Source organism: Rattus norvegicus, chromosome 1 (genome assembly GCF_036323735.1).
Source record: "Rattus norvegicus strain BN/NHsdMcwi chromosome 1, GRCr8, whole genome shotgun sequence".
Classification (NCBI taxonomy): Eukaryota; Metazoa; Chordata; class Mammalia; order Rodentia; family Muridae; genus Rattus; species Rattus norvegicus.
In genome coordinates, this window is record NC_086019.1 from 197,840,200 (window position 1) to 197,863,793 (window position 23,594).

General features: G+C 46.0%; 2 long non-coding RNA genes across 2 annotated transcripts; one reads left to right on the forward strand and one right to left on the reverse strand.

Annotated features, from left to right (window-relative positions):
• The first annotated feature begins 867 nt into the window (after window positions 1-867).
• Window positions 868-14,469, forward strand: LOC103690347 (uncharacterized). Its single transcript, XR_590517.3, has 2 exons — window positions 868-1,132; window positions 13,894-14,469. It is a non-coding gene; the product is annotated as an uncharacterized LOC103690347 (long non-coding RNA).
• On the reverse strand, window positions 1,945-11,402 carry LOC102552907 (uncharacterized). The gene is made up of 3 exons (XR_005499497.2): window positions 10,338-11,402; window positions 10,112-10,255; window positions 1,945-7,701 (listed from the first exon to the last, which is right to left on the reverse strand). It is a non-coding gene; the product is annotated as an uncharacterized LOC102552907 (long non-coding RNA).
• Window positions 14,470-23,594: the final 9,125 nt, after the last annotated feature.

The following is a 23,594-nucleotide window of genomic DNA, read 5'->3' on the forward strand; positions in this document are numbered from 1 at the left end:
GGCTTGGAACATGGCAAGAAGTTCATTCCCACCCCACAGAGGCACAGAGGGGGAAGCCCGGGAGGCAGGGTCTCTAAACAGAAGACTTTTAAAAAACCACCTGATCCTCTTCTTTCGTACTATAAAACATAATGGAGATTTCATCAAGTTGGCAGGAAATCGCGAGCTAATAAAAGAGCCTTGTTACAGAGATAATAAGACAAAGTCATAAAAGACAGACTTGGGCTGAATTCTGGCTCTCAGCCTCGCTCTGCAGCTCCGCAGGGACACGGGGTTCATCAACTGAGTTAATCGTGTGGATGACCACAAATTTGTCCTTTCTTGCCTTTGCTCTTTCTTCACATTCCAAGATATTTTTGCCCAAAGCATGAGCCTCAGATGGCAGACAGGAAGTAGATATGATGCTAGGACGTGTTGTGCCGGCTTCTGTACTTGAGCCACCTGCTGTCCTCCGGACACAAGGAAGAAGACCCAGACAGGGCACCCCATGCTGGGTCCCAATATGCCCTGTCAGCAAACTATCAGCTGTGGGGTTTGCCCTCCTTCCTTCTGGTGTTTTTGAGTGGGCTGTAGGCCTCCTACATCTATTGTGGAGATTGAACCAGCGACATTGAAATTACCCAGAGTTCATCAGAAATGCAGGTTCTCAGGCACTCTCTAGACTTCAATCAGAACCTGTGTCAAAAAAGGTCCCAGGGCTCAAATGATAATAATAATAAAATAATAATAATAATAATAATAATAATAATAATAATCTTCCTGGGTACCCAATGGGGATGTCAGAAAGCCAGTAGCACGCTTCCCCAAAGGGTCCCACAATGCATGCTGCTTCGTTGCACAATTACACAAGCATGCTGCAGTATGGCTGTGTTAATGTTTAATTTAGATTGCTGCCCCATTGATTCCACTGCGGCTCAAGCAAATGAGAGTTAGCCAGATTCATGGTTTTACCACAGCACGGTCCAGTCGTTCTGAGTGTACAAGAATGACCGCATCAGGGATGTGCGCCTAATTAAGCACTTAGTCGATAACCCACTCCCTCTGGGCTGAGGCATTTGCCTCATCCACTGAAGGAACGAGATCAAGCTGGGCAGTGAGCGTGGGTAATCCATGCAAGAAGAACTCCTTTAAGGTGAGGCTGGGTTGATTGGCATTCGGTATTTACAGCAGTGAGAACATGTGGTCCCTCCTCAGATGACTCCAATGTTCCTTTGTAAATGCAAGGTGAGGGCAGAGCCAAATGTACTGGAGATGTGGGGGGTGGGGAACTCGGCAGGGTGAGCATCTTTGCGCCCACCCCCAGCAGCTGGGATACTAGGGATCAGGCTCTGTCTTCGGTATGCACGGGACTCACTGCAGTATGGTTTTTAGGAAGTAATTTAATGTGTCTGTTTTTGGTGAGATAAGATCTCTCTGTTTTATCTCTACGCACAAGACACCTTATTGACTGCGCTGTCTTACGGGGTGGCCCATAATAGCATTGTTAGGGGGGATGTCAGTGAAGGCACTGGAGGGTGGAGAAACAAGAAATCAAATTTCTCACATGACAAAAGCTTGAATCTCTTCTGGGCTTTTGCTTCCACCGAATATGGTGAACGTTCTTTTCAGGCTGATTTCATCAGCCACCAAAATGCGTCTGTTCAGCCAAGCTAACCAGTAGCTATGCGTTTTAACAAATTCCCTACCCATCCCTCTCCTGAGAAGTCTGGACACTGCATACCGCCCCCACTCCCCAACACTGTACCAGCCTCTTCCCAGAAAAATCATTTTTGTGTGGCAACCCCTGCGCCTAAGACTTTGTGTGGCATTTTTTTTTCATTCAGCCATCTGCTTGTGTAGAGACATCCACGAGTCTTCTTCCTTGGCTGGCATAATTAAGAGATTTCTCTCCTCTCCAGTGTGGTGTTACATTTACAACAATTTACATTCAAGTTACTTTATTCGCTCGCTCTCTTTCCTTTCTCTCTCTCTCTCTCTCTCTCTCTCTCTCTCTCTCTCTCTCTCTCTCTCTCTCTCTCCTTGCCCTTGCCCTCAAGGAATTGTGGGAATTCAAGTTAATAGGCTTTTAATGGTTCTGTGATAACTGTGATTATAAACTGTGAATCCGATCAGGGGAGCGTCCAAGTTCAGCAGGATCTCAGGCAAAGACACCACTGCTGCTTTTGATTCTCAGTGGAGATTAGTTTTGTGTTCAGACACCACTATGCTTAGGAGAAGAAGGGGTGGCAGTGGGGGGAGGCAGGAGAGGGAAAAAAATTAAAGGCGCCTCATTTGCTTTGCGATTGCTTTGATAACAATTTTAAAGCCTTTACACATTCTCTTTTTGATATGTTAGTGGTATTTAGAAACACATCCTGTTGCTAAAAATTAAATTTCAAAAGTCTACATGATTGTATATCCCGCTTCCTTTTGGAGGAGAAGATGCTGGGTTTATTTAAAACACATGCGGCATGTTGGACACACACTGCCTTCAACCTTTCGCTGCCAAATATTTAGAAATAAAATTTTACTGTGTTCTCTGAACATATAATTACCGCTTTGAGGCTAGTTAATGAAAATATACATTTCTTTGAAACATGTTGGTCCTACTAAATGAGTCTGTCCTTGCGGTCCGTGGATGAATCGATTGTGAGCCTCCTTGAAAAAAAAGAGGCGTTGATCATTGCTGCCAGATGCCTCAAGGAAGCCTGCCAAGCTGGGGCTAGAAACACAGCCTTAAGATAGTACCCACGTCATCACACCACCAACCAATTAGGGCCTCGGAGCAAATTAGCTCTCGTTCTCATTGGCCAGAGCAGTTGTGACTTTTGCCTGGACAACCCAGGGAATGTTCCAGCGAGTATCTCCTTTGGCCAGTTATTGCTGATATCTGGAAAGGCCACAAATAGTCAGCTCTCTGTTTAAAAAATAAAATAAAATAAAAATGTCTTGCTAAAGCACTTCAGCTCACTTTCCAGGAAAATCCCTATGGCCTAGAGATCAGGCTGCTGTGAGGGGAAATAATCCTCCTGTTTGGACTAGCTCCAAATGGCAAAGTCTCTAGAGAGATGGGCTTGCTCTCAGAAAGGGGTGTTCTGACCTGTAGCCTCTCCCTAGGGGACTCGGGATGAAAGCTGAGTCATGAGACAAAGATGCATGGCACCAACAGTGTCAGTCATCAGGGGCTCGGGGTGGGGGACAAGGGGGCTGGGGACACCCAAGGATGACCTCTGGCCTCCACATGAATGCACACACACATATGCATGTGCAACATCATCTGCACGCGCACACACACACACACATACACACACACACACACACACACACACACAATATACATACAAAAGAGGTGGGAACCAAATTCACCTCAGTGTTCATAGGGGTGCCTAGGACTGGAGAGACGGTTCAATGGATAATAGTGCTTGCTTGGGGTCATATGCATATGAACTTGAGTTTGAATCCCTAGCACCCACATACACAAAAATATGCTGGTCATACATGTCTGAAAGCCCAGCTTTGGAGGGGTTGTATATAGGTAGATCCCTGGGGCTAGCCTGGTTGAAAACATGAGCTTCTGGTTCAATGAGAGACCCTGTCTGAAAGAAACAAGGAAGAGAGGGATATAGGTAGATGTAAGATGTGGGAACCTGTGAGTACACACACTCACACATACACAAACACACACACACACACACACACACACACACAATATTTGGACAAGCGGTGGAAAGGGCCAACTCCTAGAAGACAGGCTCATTTGTAATGAGCAACGAACACTACGCCCGGGAGCCTCATCTCTCAAGGTTGGTGCTTGGCATGTATGTATCTCAGAGCCACTCAGTGTTTAGTGGTGCTGCCAGCCCTGGTACCAGAACTAAGAATTAAGGACAACTGTTGACATCAAAGAGTGATGTGTTAGCAACAGTCCTCCAAAGCTGTAAGAACACCCGTAGTGAATGGTCCAGCAGTTCTGCCTGCACAAATGTACCCTAAGAAAACAGTCATGCGCTTGCACAGACTTTCCCCTACACTCATTATAGTATTTGCTATGGGGTGGGGATGGGCATAAGTTAAATGCAACGGAAAGCAGGGAAGTCAGTCCTGAAGGGTATGGAAGAATGGTACAGAAAAATGTACTTCAAGAGAAAGGTAGATACTTACATGAAGTGGTCTTTTTAAAACAACTATATGCACAGGCTAACAGAAATTACATAAACATTTTATAATTGTTCCTTTTTCCTGCATTGAGTTTTTTTCAAATTTCTATAATTAATATATATTGTCATTTGTGGTCGGAAGCAAAATTTAAGTTTTTTTTTTTAAAAGAAAGCACAGCAAAGCCTGTAAGGTATAACTAATGCCTTGCAGTCACTTAAGAGCCAGGCAAGAAAGGGACCAAGCTATAATGGGTGTCAGATCAGTGGTAGGGCTATCGCTGATGATATGTGAAGTGTTAAAGAGCCTCTGATCTCAAGAGCTCACAGCCTGAGGGGTGGGTCCACATTTTCATGGAACTATTGTCATTCACTCTTGTGGTCTGCACAGCAGTTCTCCCATCAGCCCCTAATTAAGCTTTGCACTATGGAAAGTGAAATTGCATAAAATGTCCTGTCTGCGGGGGCTTGATACTTGGCCCAGCACCTAACTTGGAAGAGGGAAGCCTTGGATTCTAACAGTGGAGAATAACAGAGCTGGGTTCCAGGAAAAATCCTGATAAGATCTCTAACCAGGAAGCCCAGACCTGCCAGATTCTTTTCATGTGTTCCCCTGAACACAACTGTGAAACTCCAAATTTTCATTTTCAGGCACCAGACCCCTAAAAAGGCAGATGGTGCCAACTCAAGATATGTATGTATACATCTCCCCTCCTGAGCTCTGAAAAGCCCAGAGATCTTTACTCTTTGAGTGTCCAGGAGTGATTGTTATGTAAATAGGCCACCTGGATGATTCCTCCTTAAAGGGGAGGTGCCAGGGACCAGATCTGAATTTAAGAAGGGAATTGTAGAGCTGGAGAGATGAGTGCTCTTCCAGAGGTCCTGAGTTCAAATCCCAGCAACCACATGGTGGCTCACAACCATCTGTAATGGGATCTGATGCCTTCTTCCGGTATGCTTGAAGACAGCTAGCTACAGTGTACTCATATGCATTAAATAAATAAATAAATAAATAAATGAAGGTAATCGTGGGAGTTAGAAGCAGAGGGCTTCAAAGCTGTAGAGAGGGACCCAAGGCTACAGAGGCCACACCTGAGATCATCTTCCTCGTCCTTCCGGCAATAATCCCCACTGTCATTCTGCATTGTCGGGGTGGAGGTACCTGTACTCCCACTCCAACCCATCAGAGCATCATATTGTTCTGGGAAGAATGCAGGGTCTAGAACGAGCACATGAATCAAACCTGGATTTGAGCAGAGTGAGAACCCCTGTCCTCACCGACAGATTTTAATCAGAATTCACAGACTGGTGCTTCTGTTGCCTTCCCACCTTCGAGCCAATGAAGTTTCCTCGTCAAAAGAGAGTGAGGATTCAAAGGGGACTGGGAAAGAAAGGTGAGGCCTCGCTGACGATAAGTAGAGGGAGTCCTGGGGGTACAGGGGCCCCCTCCAGCGTCACAAAGCCCTAATAGGGGCCTGACTGAAGCCATCTAAGCTTAGGGACACTTGTTTCTCCTCCAATGTGACTTCCCCACCATTGTGTCTGTCCACCATTGCTGAGCACAGATCAGCTCTCAGCCTCTCCAGGGCTGGGTGGTGGATCTCAGTCCACAGGGACGATGTGTCCAGAAACCTGAGCTCCTGTGGGAGTGAGCAAGAGGCTTGGGGTTCCAGCTCCTTGGCCCCATTGAGACCTTCTACATATCTGAGTCTAACCCTAGCCTGCATACTCTGACTTGAACTTGATTCAATATACCTGGGGCCTCCGTGACATCTCCTCTTTCCCATTATTTGGGTTTTTCTTCCAGCTGGCACAGATAGGCTCAAATCTCCTCCCCCTGCTCGTCTGGAGACATTTCCCTGGTGTTCACAGCCTATGCTCATTCTTTTACTGTCAGGCCCCACTGAACCCTTTGGCGTGTGAGACCCATGTGCAGTGACAGGTTCTTCAGTTCAGGGTTCCAGTAACAAGCCAAAGATTAAGCTTTGCTGAGCCAGAGTGAAGAGTGAAGTGACATTCACACATCTTTGTGAGCCCTTTGTAATCGGCCCTATACAAGGTCATCCTGGAAAGCCAAGGACAATCCAAATACCTCCCGGCTCTCCTCAGTGATAGACAGAAGCAATGGTGCAAATAATGAAGCCAAATGGTGAGAAATCCAAAAGCCATTTGTATTTGGCCTTAAGAGAAGTTTCTGTGCTTGTTCTGAGCATGGGCGAACCTCCCTGGAAGATCAGTGCGCATACACTGGGAGAGGGCTGAGCAAAGCCCCAGATGCAGGCTGACCTCTGGGAGACATCTCTCAGTCAGCAGCAAGGGCAGCAGATGAAGAGGGCAGTTTTGAAGTTGTAATGGCAATATGGCAGGGTCTAGATTGGATTGAGATGGGAAGACCAACCCTCAAAGTGGGTGGCACCATTCCCTAAGTCCAGGTCCTAGTCTGAATCAAAAGGAGAAAGCACACTAAGTACTAGTGTTCACCTGTTTCCTCACTGTGGACACAATGTGACTAGCTGCCTTCTTCGCCTTCTGTCATTCCTTCCCTGGTGATGAAATCTGTCCTCAAACTATTCCTCAAAGCAATTCCCCCCTTTTGTTGGCTATTTTGTTGCAGCAATTAGAAAAGTAACCAATACATGGGTGGTTCTCCACTACCAGCACCACCTTTCCCTAGTCTTTCTCATCCTCCTTGCTCCTGGTTATAAGACTGAACCCTGCAAATACTGGGGCCCAGGATCCTCTGCCTTTTGGTTTCTAAATAGACTTAAAACCTGGGAGAGAAGAGGCAAAGTGAGAGAAAGGCTAGGATATTTTTTTCTCTACTTCCTGTTTGCTACGATACCATCTTTCTAGCTGTCTCTGTTTTCCTTTACTTCTTCCCTGGTTCTGGTTTTCACTCCGCTCTTGGGCCACTATTCCCTCCCTGTCCTTTAGTCCCAAGAATGGTGACAGAGCCTTACCATGCCCACGGTCTCCTAACCTGCCCATAGCTGTCCAAGTCATCGCTCCGTGAGAACATTTTCATGAAGCCATTTGGTCAAACTCTGTATTCTCCATCTGCAGCTCCACAGAGTAGGTCTGCAACGGGGGCTGGAGATGTGGGAGTGATGGACAGGTACCTAGGGGCACTGCTCACAGAACAGCCCCTCACTAGCCACCTCTTACCAAAGCAATAGCCTACCTTTGTTGAGTGACCAGCCTGCCTGAATAGCCATACAGGGGCAGTGAAGTTCACCCACCTTGCTCTCAAGCCAGTATTGACCTTGCTGACCAACTCAGTGCCTCCGTGTGGTCATCCTGGATGACACAACTCTGCAGACAACTTCAGTAGGAAACAGTTTCCAGTTTGCAAAGGAGAAACACATTCAAGGGCCTCCTCTTCCATGCTGTTCCCTCAAGACTGGAACTGGGAATTTATCAGCTGCTCCTTTGGTTGATCAGTAGCTCAGCTGTTTTTTGACCCTTAGCCTAGTTTCCGGAATCATGATTCAGGTTCTTCTTGCTCTGTCTGACTCCTACGGGGTCACAGTCTTAGCTGTGCTTTCAGCACGGTCTGATTTTATTCTCTCTGTTGATGGACAAATAAGGTCATTTTTAATTTTTTTTTTTTTTTTTTGGAGCTGAGGACCGAACCCAGGGCCTTGCGCTTGCTAGGCAAGCGCTCTACCACTGAGCTAAATCCCCAACCCCATGTTTTGTTTTTAATACAAGGTCTCACGTATGTATCCCAGGCTGGCCTTCAGTTTACTAGGTTGCTGAGGGTGACCCTGAACTCCTGCTACCACCTCCTAAATACTAGGATTACAGGCATGTGTCAACTAGCTAAACCTGTCATTTCTGGTAGTTCTTAAACCTAGTTATTGTCTAGAATTTTCTATTCCTTTCTTACCATCATCTCTCCAGTTCCACATAACAAAGACATAAGTCAATCTCATGCAACCTGCCTCCCCAACTCCCCAAGTCCTGCCATATCTTGGAAGTCACCTGTTAGTCAGCTCAATGACTAACATGCATCCCTGGGTCCACACTGCCTCCCATTCAAGTCACTATTCACCCCGTGGTCTCTGCTGATGCTTCCATATCTCTTCAGTGGCCTCAGTGACACTGAGTAGTAGACACAGTCCTTAATGTAGAGCATGGCCCATGTCACCTCACACCATCAACCCTTGTACTCTTTGCTTCTTCCCCTCACCATGCTGTCTGCCACCACACAGCTGCTGCACAGTTCTCTGCTGGTCCCCAAAGCCCGCAGCACTCCCAAAGCTCCACTCCCAGTCATCCCTCAGATACCACAGATCAATTCTACTCCTCTGGACTAGGTCAGGTCCCCAGGTAAGTAGAGAAACTAGAACCTCCCTGTAGGACACCCATCATAGTTTGTAAGGAGACACGCACCCTCACCCCCAACCCCAGACAGTGATTTCTGTAAAGCAAGGACCATCCTTGGATTGGTGGCTACCATCACATCTCAGTGGCATGGTGTGTGGCAGCTTCTCAGTAGTTCTGAGTGAGTAATGCATTGTCCGTTGATAAAATGCCAGTGAGGCCCTTTAGTCAGCTACTCTGGAAGCTGGGGGAAAAGACCACAGGTCTAGCTTGGGTAACACAGTGAGTTCAAGTGACTTAGCAAGACCTTGTCTTGGGGTTAGAAAAGAAGAGAAATGGAGCCAGGTCCCTGACACAGTGGTAGAAGATCTGCCTAACTTGTGCAAGGTCCTGGGTCCCATCACCAGCATGAGTAAAACAGATACCTCAGAGAAAACTCATGTAAGCTAGCCATGCTATTTTCTCCTCACTCCTTAAGAAAGTTCTCCAAAATGGGAGTTCTCAAAGGTGTAGCCCAGTGGTTCTCAACCTCCCTAATGCTTTGACCCTTTAATACACTTCTCATGTTGTGGTGTCCCCCAACCGTAAAATTGTTCTCATTGCTACTTCATAACTGTTGTTTTGCTACTGTTATGAGTCATAATATACATATCTAATATGCAGGATATCTGATATGCGACCCCTATGAAAGGGTCTTTCAACCCCCAAAAGGGGTTGAGACTCACAGGTTGAGAACTGCTGTTGTAGACCAACAAGAACTAAGTGAAGCAAGAGAAGCAGCAGCCATATGGCAAAGGGCAGTGGCTACATAAACCACAGGAGGTGTGTGGTAGGGGGTTGAGGGGGCAGCCCAGAAGGGTCAAGGAGCGAATGACAATCTACTACAGGGTGGCTAAGCACAGCTTCTACCCCTCTGCAGGAGAGCCAAAGACAGTGGGGGGGGGGTTCTCAAAGCTACCTCTGGGCCAGCATACTGCTTCTGTATGGGGAAGATGAGGCCTAGTACTCTGGCATGCCAACGCTGATGACTGCATATTGGCATGCACACTTGGAAGAACCAAGCTCTGGGCAGAACACTTTTCAGTCAACATATGTGCCTTGAGAGCCACACTCAACCCAGGGTCAGAGAAAGAATAAAAACACAGAACGAAGGTGATTTGAGACCATTGGGGGAAGTTCAAATTATGGAATCTATGTTGGGCTCTACTACGTCTGTTTCAGAGTCTGACTGTGGTGATAACATTGTCTAAACCTAAGTGAATGTCATTGTTCTTCAATGGCCATGCAGAAGTGTTCAGGATGGAGGCATGGTGATATGTGCTACTTTCAAATGCTCAACAAACAGGCTTAATAGATATGGGAGAGAGTGTATTCATAGACAGTGGGCTGGCTAGTTTTCTGCCGGCTTGACACAAGCTCAGGTCATCTGGAAAGAGGGAACCCTAATAGAGAAAATGCCTCTGGGCAAGCCTGTTAGGCATGGGTTTTGTTTTGTTTTGTTTCAATTAATGGTTGATGTAGGAGGACCCAGCCCACCGTGAGCAGATTGACCCTTGGGCAAGCAGTCCTGGGGTACATAAGGAAGAAGTCTAAGCAAACAGTCTGGAAATGGGTGTTTTGATGTCTCAATTATGTTAAATGTATTTACTTACTATTTTGGAGATTCCTCCGTGGTTTCTTCTTCAGCTCCTGCCTTGATCTCCCTTGATATGGGCCGTAAGCTGTAAAAATGAAGTAAACCCCTTCTTCCTCTTAGCTGCTCTGGGTCAGTGTTTATCACAGCAACTGAAAGCAAACTAAGACAGACAGAAAGCTGTCTGTCAGATGCAAAGAAATAAGCAGAAAAAGGAGAGGAAAACAGAGAGAGGGTGCACCTACCATGATGGTCACAGTAAAATGATCATGTGTGTGGTTTTCAGGTACCCATTATTCTTGCCTTAGGGTTTTTCTTGTAGATTGGTTATATCACAAAATAAAACCAGAAACAGGAGTTCTGTAAGATTCCTCAGCAGAGACACAGAGAACTAAAAATAAGAGCTGGAGGGGCGGGGGGCGTGGCTTGATGGATGGGGTGTGATTTGGAGAATGGGGGTGTGGCTCCGAGGCAGAACAAGAGTTCTTGCAGTGTGCCTGTGAAGTTCAGTCTTTAGTATTGCCCAAAGAAAAAAGAAAATCAAGAAAAATATTTCCTTGCAGTATTCTAAATAAAGTGATTTGTTCACTCAGAGTTCTATTCTCAGCTGTACAGTCTCCAAAATAGTAAGTAAATACATTTAACATAATTGAGACATCAAAATACTCATTTCCAGTAATCTTTTCTTAAGAAAGCCATTGAATGTGTTTTAAGCAACAAAGAAGTGATGTGGTGAACAACATCCAAAAGAAAGGAAGTCTTGGACTCCTGAGATGACTCAGTGGTTAAGAGTACCTGTCACTCTTGCAAAGGATTCAGGTCCAGCCCCCAGGACCCACATGCTGATTGGCAACTATATGTAACTCCAGTTCTAGAGGACCTAATGCCCTCTTCTGACCCCCATGGACACCGGGTGTTCATGTAGTATACGTACATATATACAGGCAAAAAAAATACACATAAAATAAAATAAATGTAAAAGAACAAATTTAGGGGGACATCTGGTAGAACAGAGAAGAGGCTGCCAGCCATACAGGGGAGCACCCACTGAAGCAGTAAGGGTGCATGACAGGATTCTGGGAGGGAGGTGGAGGAAACAAGACAATTCGAGAAGAGGAAAAGAGAAGCACCTTGTCTGGTTGACCTGAACTTGTTATTCTTAAACATGTAGCTAAATGTTGAGAGGCAAAAGACCGATGATACCCAGAGCCATCACATGAAAACTGATGCTGGAAAACTCCATCAAAATGGGGGATGGTTAAGAATTTTTTTGTTATCATAATAAACCATGTTTGGTACCAATGGTGGGTTGGGATTGGGCTGTGGGTAAAAGAAAAGATGTTGGCCAGAGTCACGTTCTTGCCTGACTAATATACCATGTCTAGACGTCAAGAGACAGTATTAAAAAAAAAACTGTACAGATAAATCAAGAAATATCTTGCTGGGGAATGGTCCTTGGGAGGCAGAGGCAGGCAGATCTCTGTGAGTTCAAAGCCAGCCTGGTCTACCAAGTAAGTTCCAGGACAGCCAGGGCCACACAGAGAAGCCCTGCTCAACACCCCCACCCCCACCACCAAAGAAAAAAAATGTGTGCTCAAAGGAAGGGAAAGCAGGCATCTATGTCAATGTGAGCATCTTCACAGGAGTCACAGAGTCCAAGTGTCAACTGGCAAGCAAATGGGTCCCCGAAATATGGTACATCTGCATGATGGAGTAATATTGAGCCTCATAAAGGGATGGGGAGCAGAAAAGAGGTCAGTAAAAGGCTGTGCAAGCATGGGCACCTACATGAAAAGCTGAGCACAGCAGCATATGTCTCTAACCCCGGTGCTAGTCAGGGGGAGATGGCTGGACCCTGGGAACTCATCAGGTTAGCTAAAACAGCAAGCTCCAGGTTCAGTGGATCTTTATCTCAGAAAATAAAGCCAAGAGTAATTAAGGTATTGGCCTTTGGGAGAGAGAGAGAGAGAGAGAGAGAGAGAGAGAGAGAGAGAGAGAGAGAGAGAGAGAGAAACACCCTAAGTGAAATAAACCAGTCATCAGAGGACATAGAATGTCGAGTTCCACTTCCCATGGGTCTCTGGTGTAGCCAAATCCAGAGAGACAGAAAGCAGAATTGGGAGTGGGATAGGGGAGCCAGAGAATTCATGTTTCGTGGGCAGAATTTTGGCTTGGGAAGATGAGAAAGTTCTAGAAATGGATGACAGCAGATCATTTCATGATGTTGTGGATGTACTTAATGCTGCTAAATTATCCACTAAAAATGACTAAGATGGCTTGAATGGCTTTTAAAAACAGGATGACATTTAAAAGCTGTGAGAGCAACTGGCGGGAGAAACACAGTGTCTGTGCTTCTGTAAGAGTTCCCCCTTTATATTAGCAGGACCTCTCAATTCAGCCAGAGCTCCCCATTTAAGCTAGTCTAGTAAGGACCTGGGATTGCAGGTGAGCCGCCATGCTGCCTGGCATTTCCCTGTGTGGTTAGGATGGGGGAGTGGGGGTGGGTGGTTGTGAACCCTCTGATCCTTAGACTTACAGAGCAAGCACTTTATTCACTGACCATTTCCAGCCCTATTTTACTTTTCATTTTATTTTATTTTATTTGTTGTTGGTTTTTGTTGTTTTTGTTTTTTGTTTTTATTTTTGTTCTTTTGAGACAGGGCTCTTTCTACATAACCCTGTCTATCCTAGAATTCACTCTGTAGACCAGGCTGGGCTCAAACTCAGAGATCTGCCTGCCTCTTGCCTCCCCAGTGCTAGGTTTAAAGCCATGTGCCGCCACACCTGGCTATTTTACTTTTTAAAATACTGTGTTGGAGCTGGGAGAGGGGTCAGTGGATAGGAGTGCTTGCTACACAAGCACCTGAGCCTGAGCCTGAGTTCAGATCCCAGCACACACGTAAAGTCAGCTATAATGGTGCGTGCCTGCAGCACCAGGGGCCTTGGAAGCTAAGTCAAAAGAATGGCTGGGGCTTGTCAGCTGCAGGCCTAACTCTGGATCAAACAGAGGGATAAAATGGAGGATGAGAGAGTAGAACTCCTGGTATTCTCTTCTAGCTCTTGCACACATGTATACACGGGCGTATATAGCATGTACGCATGCACGTGTGCACCCGCACACACACACACACACACACACACACACAGAGACACACACACACACACACACACACCAGAGTAGCACTAACATTTACACAGCACTTGCTATGTGCCCACCATGCTCGCAATGCATTACGTATGTGCTCATTTATTCGTTAACACCATAAGCAGAGTTGTCCCTGTGCTTAGTCATCCTGTGTTGCCACAGGTCACACAAATAAATGACTGCATTGAAAGTAAACAATATAAGCCAGGCAGTGGCGGTACAGGCCTTTAATCCTAGCAAGGGGGTGGGGTGGGGGTAAGGAACAGGAGAATCATTGAGTTTGAGGCCAGCCTGGTCTACAGAGTGAGTTCTAGGACAGTCAGGACTATCTAAAGAAACCCTGTCTCAAAAAAACAGACAGGTGAAATTTTAAAAAATCATAATAAAAATAAAAAGTAAAAAGAAGGCAAACAATTGACTTAAAAATGGGCTGCACTGAGCATCCTTGTGCGCATGCTCTATCTGTGTGAGGCCATCACCTCATGTAAAGATAAAGTCTGACATTCACTTCATCGTTCCAGCATGAAAGCTAATACTCTAACACATCATGGACTTGAAGCACAGGAGAAAATATGTTTTCTACATATGCCTAATTTTAGCAGGTCCTCTGGTTTTTCTAGCCCGCCCTGATTTCTCCTCTCTTTTCCCCTGTGCAGTGACCCATAGAACCGGACTTGCGGACTGCGGGTGAGGACGAGGGTGAGGACGCGGGTGAGGACATTCTTTAGAGAAATCTCAGTCTGCAGCTGAGAAGACACATTGAAATCGCGGCAGTAGTGCAGATCCTGGCTTTAAATCACATTGCACCCCCTACTGGAACAGGCAGTGCTGTAAACCTCAGATGTCAGAAGCATTTCTGAAAATCTAGAATTATATTTCGTTATCGGCGGGAGAGCAGACCTTTTGACTCGTGGAAAATGCCCAACACTGAGTTACTTCGGGGACTGCTCTGTAAAACAAAGTCTCTTTAGAAGCCAAACTTAATCATGCAGTTAAATTAGCACACTCTATGACTGTTTATAAAAATAAAATGATTAAGCCCGAATACGCCAACCGAAGTGATAAAAATGTAAATGAGGAGGAACACGGGAATCAATACACATTATCAGTTGCTAAATCACTATTTAAAAACGGGATTCAAGCAGACAACTGGAAAATGACAGGAAGCATAAGCACGCGGGGTAATAAACAGAACAGAACCCGACATTAATTAAAGAACTCACCCAGTGAAATGTGGTCGTGTTTATATCCAAAGTAATAACCATTGTCACAGCTTAATTACAGCCTGAACGTCAAGGCACCAAGTATTCCTGTTTAGGCTTTTTGACGTTTTAAAGGACACTTGAACAAAAATTCTTCATTTTTTACAATGAAGTGTTCCAAGCAACAATTTTTTGAATATGTAGCAACATTTGTTATTGTACAACTGACAGGGATTTTACTTTAAATTACAGCTACAGTGTCTACTCTTCTAGATGAAAGTACTTTAGAATAGAAGCCTAAGTACATTACATTTTAATTTCTTGAAACCTATTACGCCATTTCACTTATTTTATGGGTATTTTGTTTGAAATTGATTTTATTTTTATATGTCAACTAAATTAGATGTCAACTAAATTAACTGGAGCATAAAATATGCTAGGGAGATATATTTACAAACATACACAGCAAAATAGTGCTCAGATTGCAAGATTCTGACTTAACTCACAGGCATGAAAGACCTCGCAGTGGTGGCCAAATCCGTCCACAGACCTCTCTGTATTTACATGAAAGCAATACCTGTCTGTATTTGCTTTGTCTGAGGCACTTGGTTACAATGACACAAGGCGACTGAGACGTCTTCCATTTCATTAGTGTATGCATACATACATGTGTTCACGTGCACAGTGAACATGTGTGTGTGTATGTCTGTGTGTATGATATGTGGTGTGTACGGTGTATTTGTGTGTGTGTATGGGTGTGTATGTGTGTGTGTGTGTGTGTGTGTATGTGTGGAGAGGTATGTGTGTAGAATATGGCGTGTGTGTGAGGGGATAGTATGGTGTTTATGTGTGGTGTGTGTGTGTAATATGTAATGTGAGGTTACGGTGTGTGTGTGTATATATGTGTGTGTGTGTGTGTGTGTAATATGTAATGTGAGGTTAGGGGGTGTGTGTGTGTGTGTGCGTGTGTGTGTGCCTGTGTGTGTGCGTGCGCGCGCATGCACCAGAAGACAACCTCAGGAATCATTCTGCCTTCTGTTTTGTTTTTGAGGCATGGACTCTCATTGAATGTTATACTCAGCAAGTAATCTAAGCTGGCTGGCCAGTGAGCCCCAAGGATTCACCTGTCTCCTTTGTGCTAGGATTACAAGATCACCACCATGCTTGTTTACACACACACGAGTTCTGGGATCAACTCAGGTTTTGTACTTTCAAAATAAATAAATACTTTAGGCCGCGGTGGCAGTGTACACCTTTAATTCCAGCCCTTGGGAGACAGAGACAGTTAGTTTTCTGTTAGTTCAAGGCTAGCCTGGGCTACATAGAGAAACCCAGTCTCAAACAAATAATAATAAAGCCCTTTACCATCTGAGCTATCTCTCTGACACCTCCATTCTCATTTTAGTTCACTGCTCACGTGACTCCTTTTGAAATCTGTTGCCTGGGAGAGCTGGGATTGCTCCACTCTGTCAGTGAGTAGGAGAGCTTGCCCCAGTAGCACCCCTGCCTCTCCTCCCACACAGACCAGACTCCCAACTACTATACCTCACCTTCCTTTCACAACGGGGCTGGTATATCCCCTGCCTCCTTCTACCTGCTTAAAGTTTCCAAAGCCATAACGAGTGGTGTCCCCAAATGGTAGCCTGCCACTGCCTCACCCTGAGCCTGCTCAGGCCCCCTGCTTTATGCACCTCATTCTGACCAGGCATCCTTACTGCTCATTTTTCCACACTTCAGATCCAATGGATCCCCCAAACCCTAGTCATATGCCGCTCCTCTCCTCTCCCCATCCTTTTATGCCCCTCTGGTCTTGAGAAGGATTGTGTCAAGCCAGGGCTGCTCCACTGGTTGGACTAGCCTCATCTACCATGGCCATGAGGACCCTTGCTGGAAGCTTCTCACACAGAGGACATGGGTTTCTTAACCCTGCCACAGAGGTCTTTGCTGGCCTTCCTCTGCCTGCCTGTCCACTCCCTCACAGCCTACTCTGCTACTTGCATTCCAGCCTCACTTGTGGCCCTTCGCCCAGGGATGCCCCATTCAGCTTCTGGGACTTTGCTGAACACCCCCGAATACCCCACGCCCCATGCCTAGACTTCTCACTGTGTCCTCCTTCCTACCCCTGGTTGCATAACAACCTCCTTCCGACTGGGTCTTAGTCAGAGATCCTTAGTTAAAAGTTTTCTAGATAGTCTCACTGCTCTTTGGGTTTCCGATGCACATGCTGGTCCCAGAACCCAGTCTAAATGCACATTGGAAATATAAAATGATCACCTCTAGCCAGGGCCCAAAGGCCACTTGCCTGGGTTCCTATTCTTGCTCACGGGGAACCCAGAGGTAAAGATGGATTACCTCACCTGTAGTTCCAGAAATCCTTACTTCACAGCTGAAATCTGGTTCCAGACCCTGTCTCTCGGGACACTTGGTGTATATCCCTGTGATGGTTGCTAATCTTGGTTGTCAACTTGACTACATCTGGAATCAACTAAAAGCAGCTGGGCATGCCTATAAGGGATTTTCTTAACTGGATCTTTTGAGGAGAGAAGACTCACCCTAAACCTGGGCCACAGTTATGGTGGCGGCCCACATAAAAGGACATGGAAGAAGGAAGCTTTTGCCTTTTGCTAACAGGCCCTAGATCTTACTGACAAGCTCATCCATCCTGATGCTGAGGCATTCCTTCATTAGAACGTACTTTTGGGGATTCCGACATAGGGCTTGTGAACTGAACAATCACAGACTCTCACTCTTTCTGTTGGGAGGCAGCCATTGCTAGATTAGCTGGACCACAGCCTGTGAGCCACTGAATAAACAGCCTTTTAATATACAGATTCATTCTATCCATTCTGATCCACTGAAGAACAATCGCCTACCTAGGGAGCAGCCCAGGGAGAATAAATGAGAGATTTTAGTCAGTAGTTCCTCAGGAGTGGCTGTTAGGAAGATGTATTTATCAAGGGGGGGAAGTTGGTTTTTTAAGAACCTACACAATCTTAGGGAGCTCTGATAGTAGAGCATATGCTGTGTGAACCTCTGTGTGAAAGCATCCTCAAGCTTCGTGTTGGTTTCACAAAGTTTGTGTATCTGAAAAATAAGTTTTTATTGGTTTTTGGATATCAGGATTATCTCCTGGGGGTATGGTCAAGTAGAGTGAGGCGCATAGGCTGCCTTCTAGCAGTATCCTCTGGGCTGCTGTGAATCAAAGTTCAAAGAAGAGTTGACACTTTGCATTGACAAAGGTGAAACTATGACTGTTCTGGGGCTGTGGCAAAGGCTCAGCAGTTAAGAGAGCTGAGTCCTGATCCCCAGGACCCCACAGGGGATGCGGGGGTGGGGGGCTCACAACCACTTATAACTAACTCCAACCACAGGGAATCCCACAGCCTTTTTAGCTTCTGTAGACCACACACGTACGATAGATAGATAGATAGATAGATAGATAGATAGATAGATAGATAGATAGATAGACGGACGGACAGACAGATAGATAGATGAACAGACATATCAATGACTAAATATGTTGTCCAAACTCATTGATAAACACAATGAATGGGATCAGTGAAGGAATATGAAACCCTGGACTCATCCCATACTGAAGACACATGATCCAGAATCATCAGCCTAGTCTCATAGACTAAGGAACATGCTCTTAGGACAACAGATCCCCCCACCCCTCACAATCTGCTCATGTTGAGGGTTCTTCAATAAATGTGTGCCCCCATCTCTAATGAAATCTTGTTCCTCTGAGGAAGCAAGTCAGTGTTCTGTTTCACTTACAAAGAGAAAGTGTTCTGCCCAAACTTGGCAATTTACAAAAAGGGAAAGCAAGGAGCTGGTGGAAGGGCTCAGGGGCTAAGAACACTGGCTGCTCTTCTAGAGGACCCAGTTTCAATTCCCAGTACTCACGTGGCAGCTCATAACTGTTTATAACGTTAATCCCAGGGATCCAACACCCTCTTCCAGTCTCCATATATGAAACTGTAGTGTACATTCATACCTGCAGGCAAAACACCTATACACAGAAAATAAAAATAAATGCATCTTTAAGAAGAAAGAGGATTGTAAAAGAATAAGAATTATCTTATTACTGAGCTAGAAAGAACTCTGAGGTATAGAACCTAACTATCTGCCTCCTGCCAGGACCCCTGTGCTGTGTGTTCTAGATACCTAGGTGACTCCCCTGTCCTCTGTGGCCACTCCCACCTCCAACATCACTGTTATTGCCCCACCCAGAGCCTGTCGGTCCCTCCCCAAGCCTCTCGCCCATCAGCCTTCCTAGCCAAATTTCTGTGCTGTGCTCATCATACCTTGTACCTTCCCGCTGTCAGTAACTGCTTTTCTGCCTCTTGTGCATGGATACCCACTACTGCCCTTATCCAGGACCTTGAACCAAAGCACGGACCTCAGATGTTAGGAGCCATGTCTTCCACTCAGAGCTACATGCAAGATAGAAGAACTCATTGACATGAACTAAGTTCATCATACCTCATGGTGCTAGTCAACCCCAACCCTTCTCTCAAAGCTGCTCAGGCTCAGGGCTGTCTTTACACACAGGTTTTCTAGGGCAACCCAAGACTCACTGATGACAGTGATTGACAGAACGGAAAAGCACGTCAGGAAGAAATGCATCTGGGAGGACAGAATCAACGCAATTGAGGGAGAAGAACCACCTTTCCGTAGTCTCCTAGAGGAGGAAGGAAGGTGGGGACACGGACGTGGATGGCCCATGTGAGGATAATTGAGGAAGCAGGTGAAGGTGATTGGGTGCATGATTGGGACTGGTTTTCTGTCTTCTCTCCTGAAGTTTGCGTTTGGAATGTGTTTGTGATGAAAAGATTTTAAGATGAAGGAGAAGTAAGGGAAGCCGAAATGCAGACCAAGAGGCTGTCAGGCAGAGGTGTGGGAGAAGGCCCCCAGGGTGGGTTTCTCTTCCGTTGGGCTCCCTGGCTTTCTGAGGCAGCACTCCCGCCCTCCAAACGCTCCACCGATACCACTGACAGATGCAGACTTCCATGTTTGGTGTTGCTACCTCAGACACTGCCTCAGGCTGCTCCATATCCTAGACCATTACCAAAGGGGAACCAAAGCCTTTGGGTTGGAGACTGTACCTCCTGTTGACCTAGCTGGTACCTCCCCTTACAATAAGACAAAGAATATCCCCCTAATGTCCCTTAAGTCACACTGATCAGGGCCTTGGCCTCCTTAAAGAAGAGTATGTTCAGGTCATGGACCCATCTTGGTAGAAATTTCTCTACTCTGGACACAGTCCTGGAGAGTGTAGAGCAGTTTAGATGGACAGACACCTAGAATAGTTACATTCTAAATGATGCCTTAGGGAGTCCTCCCTGATTTCGGGTGCTTCTCCTTTAAGTCACAGTGACAGATGGTAAAATCTAATACGCTTTTTGCAGCCAAGTGTCCACACAAAGCACAGCTCTCTCCTGAAAGGGAAAAAGAGGCAGTTTATTCTGTGTCCGATATGAGTGAACATGTCCCAGCAATGGGGATTCAGGCTGCCCTAATAACATGTCCCTGTGTGGAACCCGTTACCTGAACTCCTGTTATCATAGAACGAATGACGTGAATCAAGGCATCTGCAGAAAATAATGGTGAGAGCATGGACTAATCAGGTCACAGCAAAGCAGGGAAAACTGATGTAGGTTTCCATGCTGTCATGTGATAATCTTAATTTTTTTAGTTAGTAGAAGTTAGTACACTGTTGATATATTCCAAAAGCTTTACCTGACTGTCAAAAGGACTTTAGGTCAGACATAGAGCTGGGTAATGGTTGGCTGCTCAAGGGACTAAAGATAACCCAAGATAATTGGGCTCTGGAACTGCAACATTTCAGCTATTCATAAGCAAGAAAACTCTAACCAGGCAGCCATGTGAAATCTTCAGCAGAGATGTGCCCCTCCTCCCAAGGAACATCCCACAAAATCTACAGAATACCATGTTGATTGAATACTCAAATACTCAGGTCTTCCTGGAACATTTTATCACACATTTGGCTCAACAAGCTAATAGACACGCAAGCCTGAGACAGCCCTAGTAAAGAACAAAAGTCAGTCTCTCTATCTGTGTGTGTGTCTGTGTGTGTGTTGGGGGGGTATGTCTGTGTCTGTGTCTGTGTCTGTATCTGTGTGGGGGTGTGTGTCTGTGTGGGTGTGTGTGTCTGTGTCTGTCTGTGCGTGTGTCTGTGTGTGTGTCTGTGTCTCTGTGTGTCTGTGTGTCTGTGTGTGTGTGTCTGTGTCTCTGTGTGTGTCTGTGTCTCTGTGTGTGTCTGTGTCTCTGTGTGTCTGTGTCTGTGTTCGGTGTGTGTGTCTGTGTCTGTCTGTGCGTGTGTCTGTGTGTGTGTCTGTGTCTCTGTGTGTCTGTGTGTCTGTGTGTGTGTGTCTGTGTCTCTGTGTGTGTCTGTGTCTCTGTGTGTCTGTGTCTGTGTTCGGTGTGTGTGTCTGTGTCTGTCTGTGCGTGTGTCTGTGTGTGTGTCTGTGTCTCTGTGTGTCTGTGTGTCTGTGTGTGTGTGTCTGTGTCTCTGTGTGTGTCTGTGTCTCTGTGTGTGTCTGTGTCTCTGTGTGTGTCTGTGTCTGTGTTCGGTGTGTGTCTGTGTCTGTGTGTGTCTGTGTCTCTGTGTGTGTCTGTGTCTCTGTGTGTGTCTGTGTCTGTGTTCGGTGTGTGTGTCTGTGTCTGTCTGTGTGTGTGTCTGTGTGTGTGTCTGTGTCTCTGTGTGTCTGTGTGTCTGTGTGTGTGTGTCTGTGTCTGTGTGTGTGTCTGTGTCTCTGTGTGTGTCTGTGTCTCTGTGTGTCTGTGTCTGTGTTCGGTGTGTGTGTCTGTGTGTGTGTCTGTGTCTGTGTGTCTGTGTGTGTGTGTTCGTGTGTGTGTGTGTGTCTGTGTGTGTCTGTGTGTGTCTGTGTGTGTCTGTGTGTGTATGTCTGTGTGTGTGTGTCTGTGTGTGTATGTCTATGTGTGTGTCTGTGTGTGTGTGTCTGTGTCTGTGTGTCTGTGTGGGTGTATGTGTCTGTGTCTGTGTGTGTGTCTGTGTGTCTGTGTGTGTGTCTGTGTGTCTGTGTGTGTGTCTGTGTGTGTCTGTGTCTGTGTGTCTGTATGGGTGTATGTGTCTGTGTCTGTGTGTGTGTCTGTGTGTCTGTGTGTGTGTCTGTGTGTGTGTCTGTGTCTGTGTGTGTCTGTGTGTGTCTGTGTGTGTGTGTGTGTGTGTGTGTGTGTGTGTGTGTGAGTTTAGTATGTATCTTACCTACCTCCTGTTAAAGGGAGGCCATTTGTAATGTAGATGAGGTCAGTGCTCCTCTCCCAGTGTTGACAGACAAGGGGAAGATTCCAGGGAGAAATGCCACAGCGACGAATGAATATAAATGATGTTTTTCCACTCTGTGCTTGGAAAATGCCTTTTGTACGAGAATCTCAAAGCACTCCAGGAAGCAAGGCTTTGACGGACACTTTCAGCCAGGGTCACTGTGAATGGTCCGAGCTTCTGGAGTCACTTGTGATGAGAAAGAATAACTATCCAAGACTTTAAAATGCAATCTTGCCTTCTGGGTAGTAAACAAACGTGTGCAGATGGATAATGGCATCTGTGGATTCTGGCTCCATTTCCTGGAGAGAGAAAAATGTAAATAAATATGTAAGAAACTGTCATATGTGGATAACACCCACAGAGTAGGCAGCGGCTGCCATCCTGCATGGCGTTCATAAGCAATGGGTCTTGTCAGTGGGGTCCTCAGACTGTATGACCCTGAGAACAGAAACCACATCTCTTCAGTGCCTGAGGGAAGATAATCAGATGATGTTGTGATACAGCTAGAGAGGAGGCCCAGGCTGTGGAGGCCCAGGCTGTGGTCATTCTGTTGCTGTGCTCCCCTGCCCTGTTAGATGCTTCCTTGTAAATATCTAACAGCTAAAGGATTCAGTCAGGTCTGGAAAGCCTCACCCTTAACTGGGAAGGAGGGGAAGTGTCACAGCATGGCTGACTGGCACACTCATCCGGTGGTTCACTGGGCAATTTTTTTCTTATTCATCTATGTACTGTGTAAATAACTGCTTTTGGGTTTCAGCCACCGATACGCTTGGAGAGCAGATGTTAGTGACTTTGAAACCATTCCCAGGATTCGTTTTGCGTATTGATCAGGCTTGGAGGCTAAAATTCAAATACTCTAAGAACACTCCTCTGTAGTAAGAATTCTGGAATTTTGGTTTCTTTAAAAAAAACACAGAAATATTATGTTTTCATTTTAATCCCAGTGTAGGGATATGGGGCTGCTTGGTACTGTCTGCGGCAGCTGACTGTGATTTGCCTTGTGCTCTAGCAGAGGCACGGCTTTGCCAGCTGCCTGATTTCTGCGATTGTGTGACGTTTGGAATTCTGAGAACTTTTCAGAGGTCCCTGAGAAGTGTTGGTTGTTGCTCGTTCGGTGGGGTTGGTTAGTAAAGTCATGCACAAAGAAGAAACAAGAAGAAAGAAACCAGATTCAGGGATCTCTATCTCTCTCTCCCCCTTGATCCTTCTTTCTTTCCTATCCAGTGCTAGGGGTGAAACTTGGTGGGGGAACAAAGAACCCATAAAGTGGCAAAGACCAGCTACAAGCAAAGAAACAAGAAAGAAATTACATTTAGAGTTCTCTCTCTCTCTCTCTCTCTCTCTCTCTCTCTCTCTCTCTCTCTCTCTGAAGGGCAGGAGCGCTTGCTGTTCAAGCCTAAGGACCAGTGTTCAAACCTCAAGCATGCAGAGCTAGCTGGGTGTGGCTGCATATACTTGAAGCTCCAGCCATGCTGGGGGCAGGGGAAGAAGGACCACTGAGTTTACTAGATGCCAGCCTAACCCCAGATTCACTGGGAGACTCTGTCTCAAGAGAATAAGGCAGAGAATGACAGAACAGGACACCCAATGTCCTCCTCCAGGCTCCACATGTATACACAATCATTCTCCACCCCAACCCTGAGAGACAGAGGCAGAAAAAGAGACAGAGACAGGCAGAAACATAAACAGAGAGAGACAAGGACAGAGACAGAGACAGACAGACAGACAGACAGACAGACACACACACAGAGAGAGAGAGAGAGAGAGAGAGAGAGAGAGAGAGAGAGAGAGAACAGAGAAAAAGAGAGCGAGCTAGTGGAGACAGCTTGCCCTTACAAACATT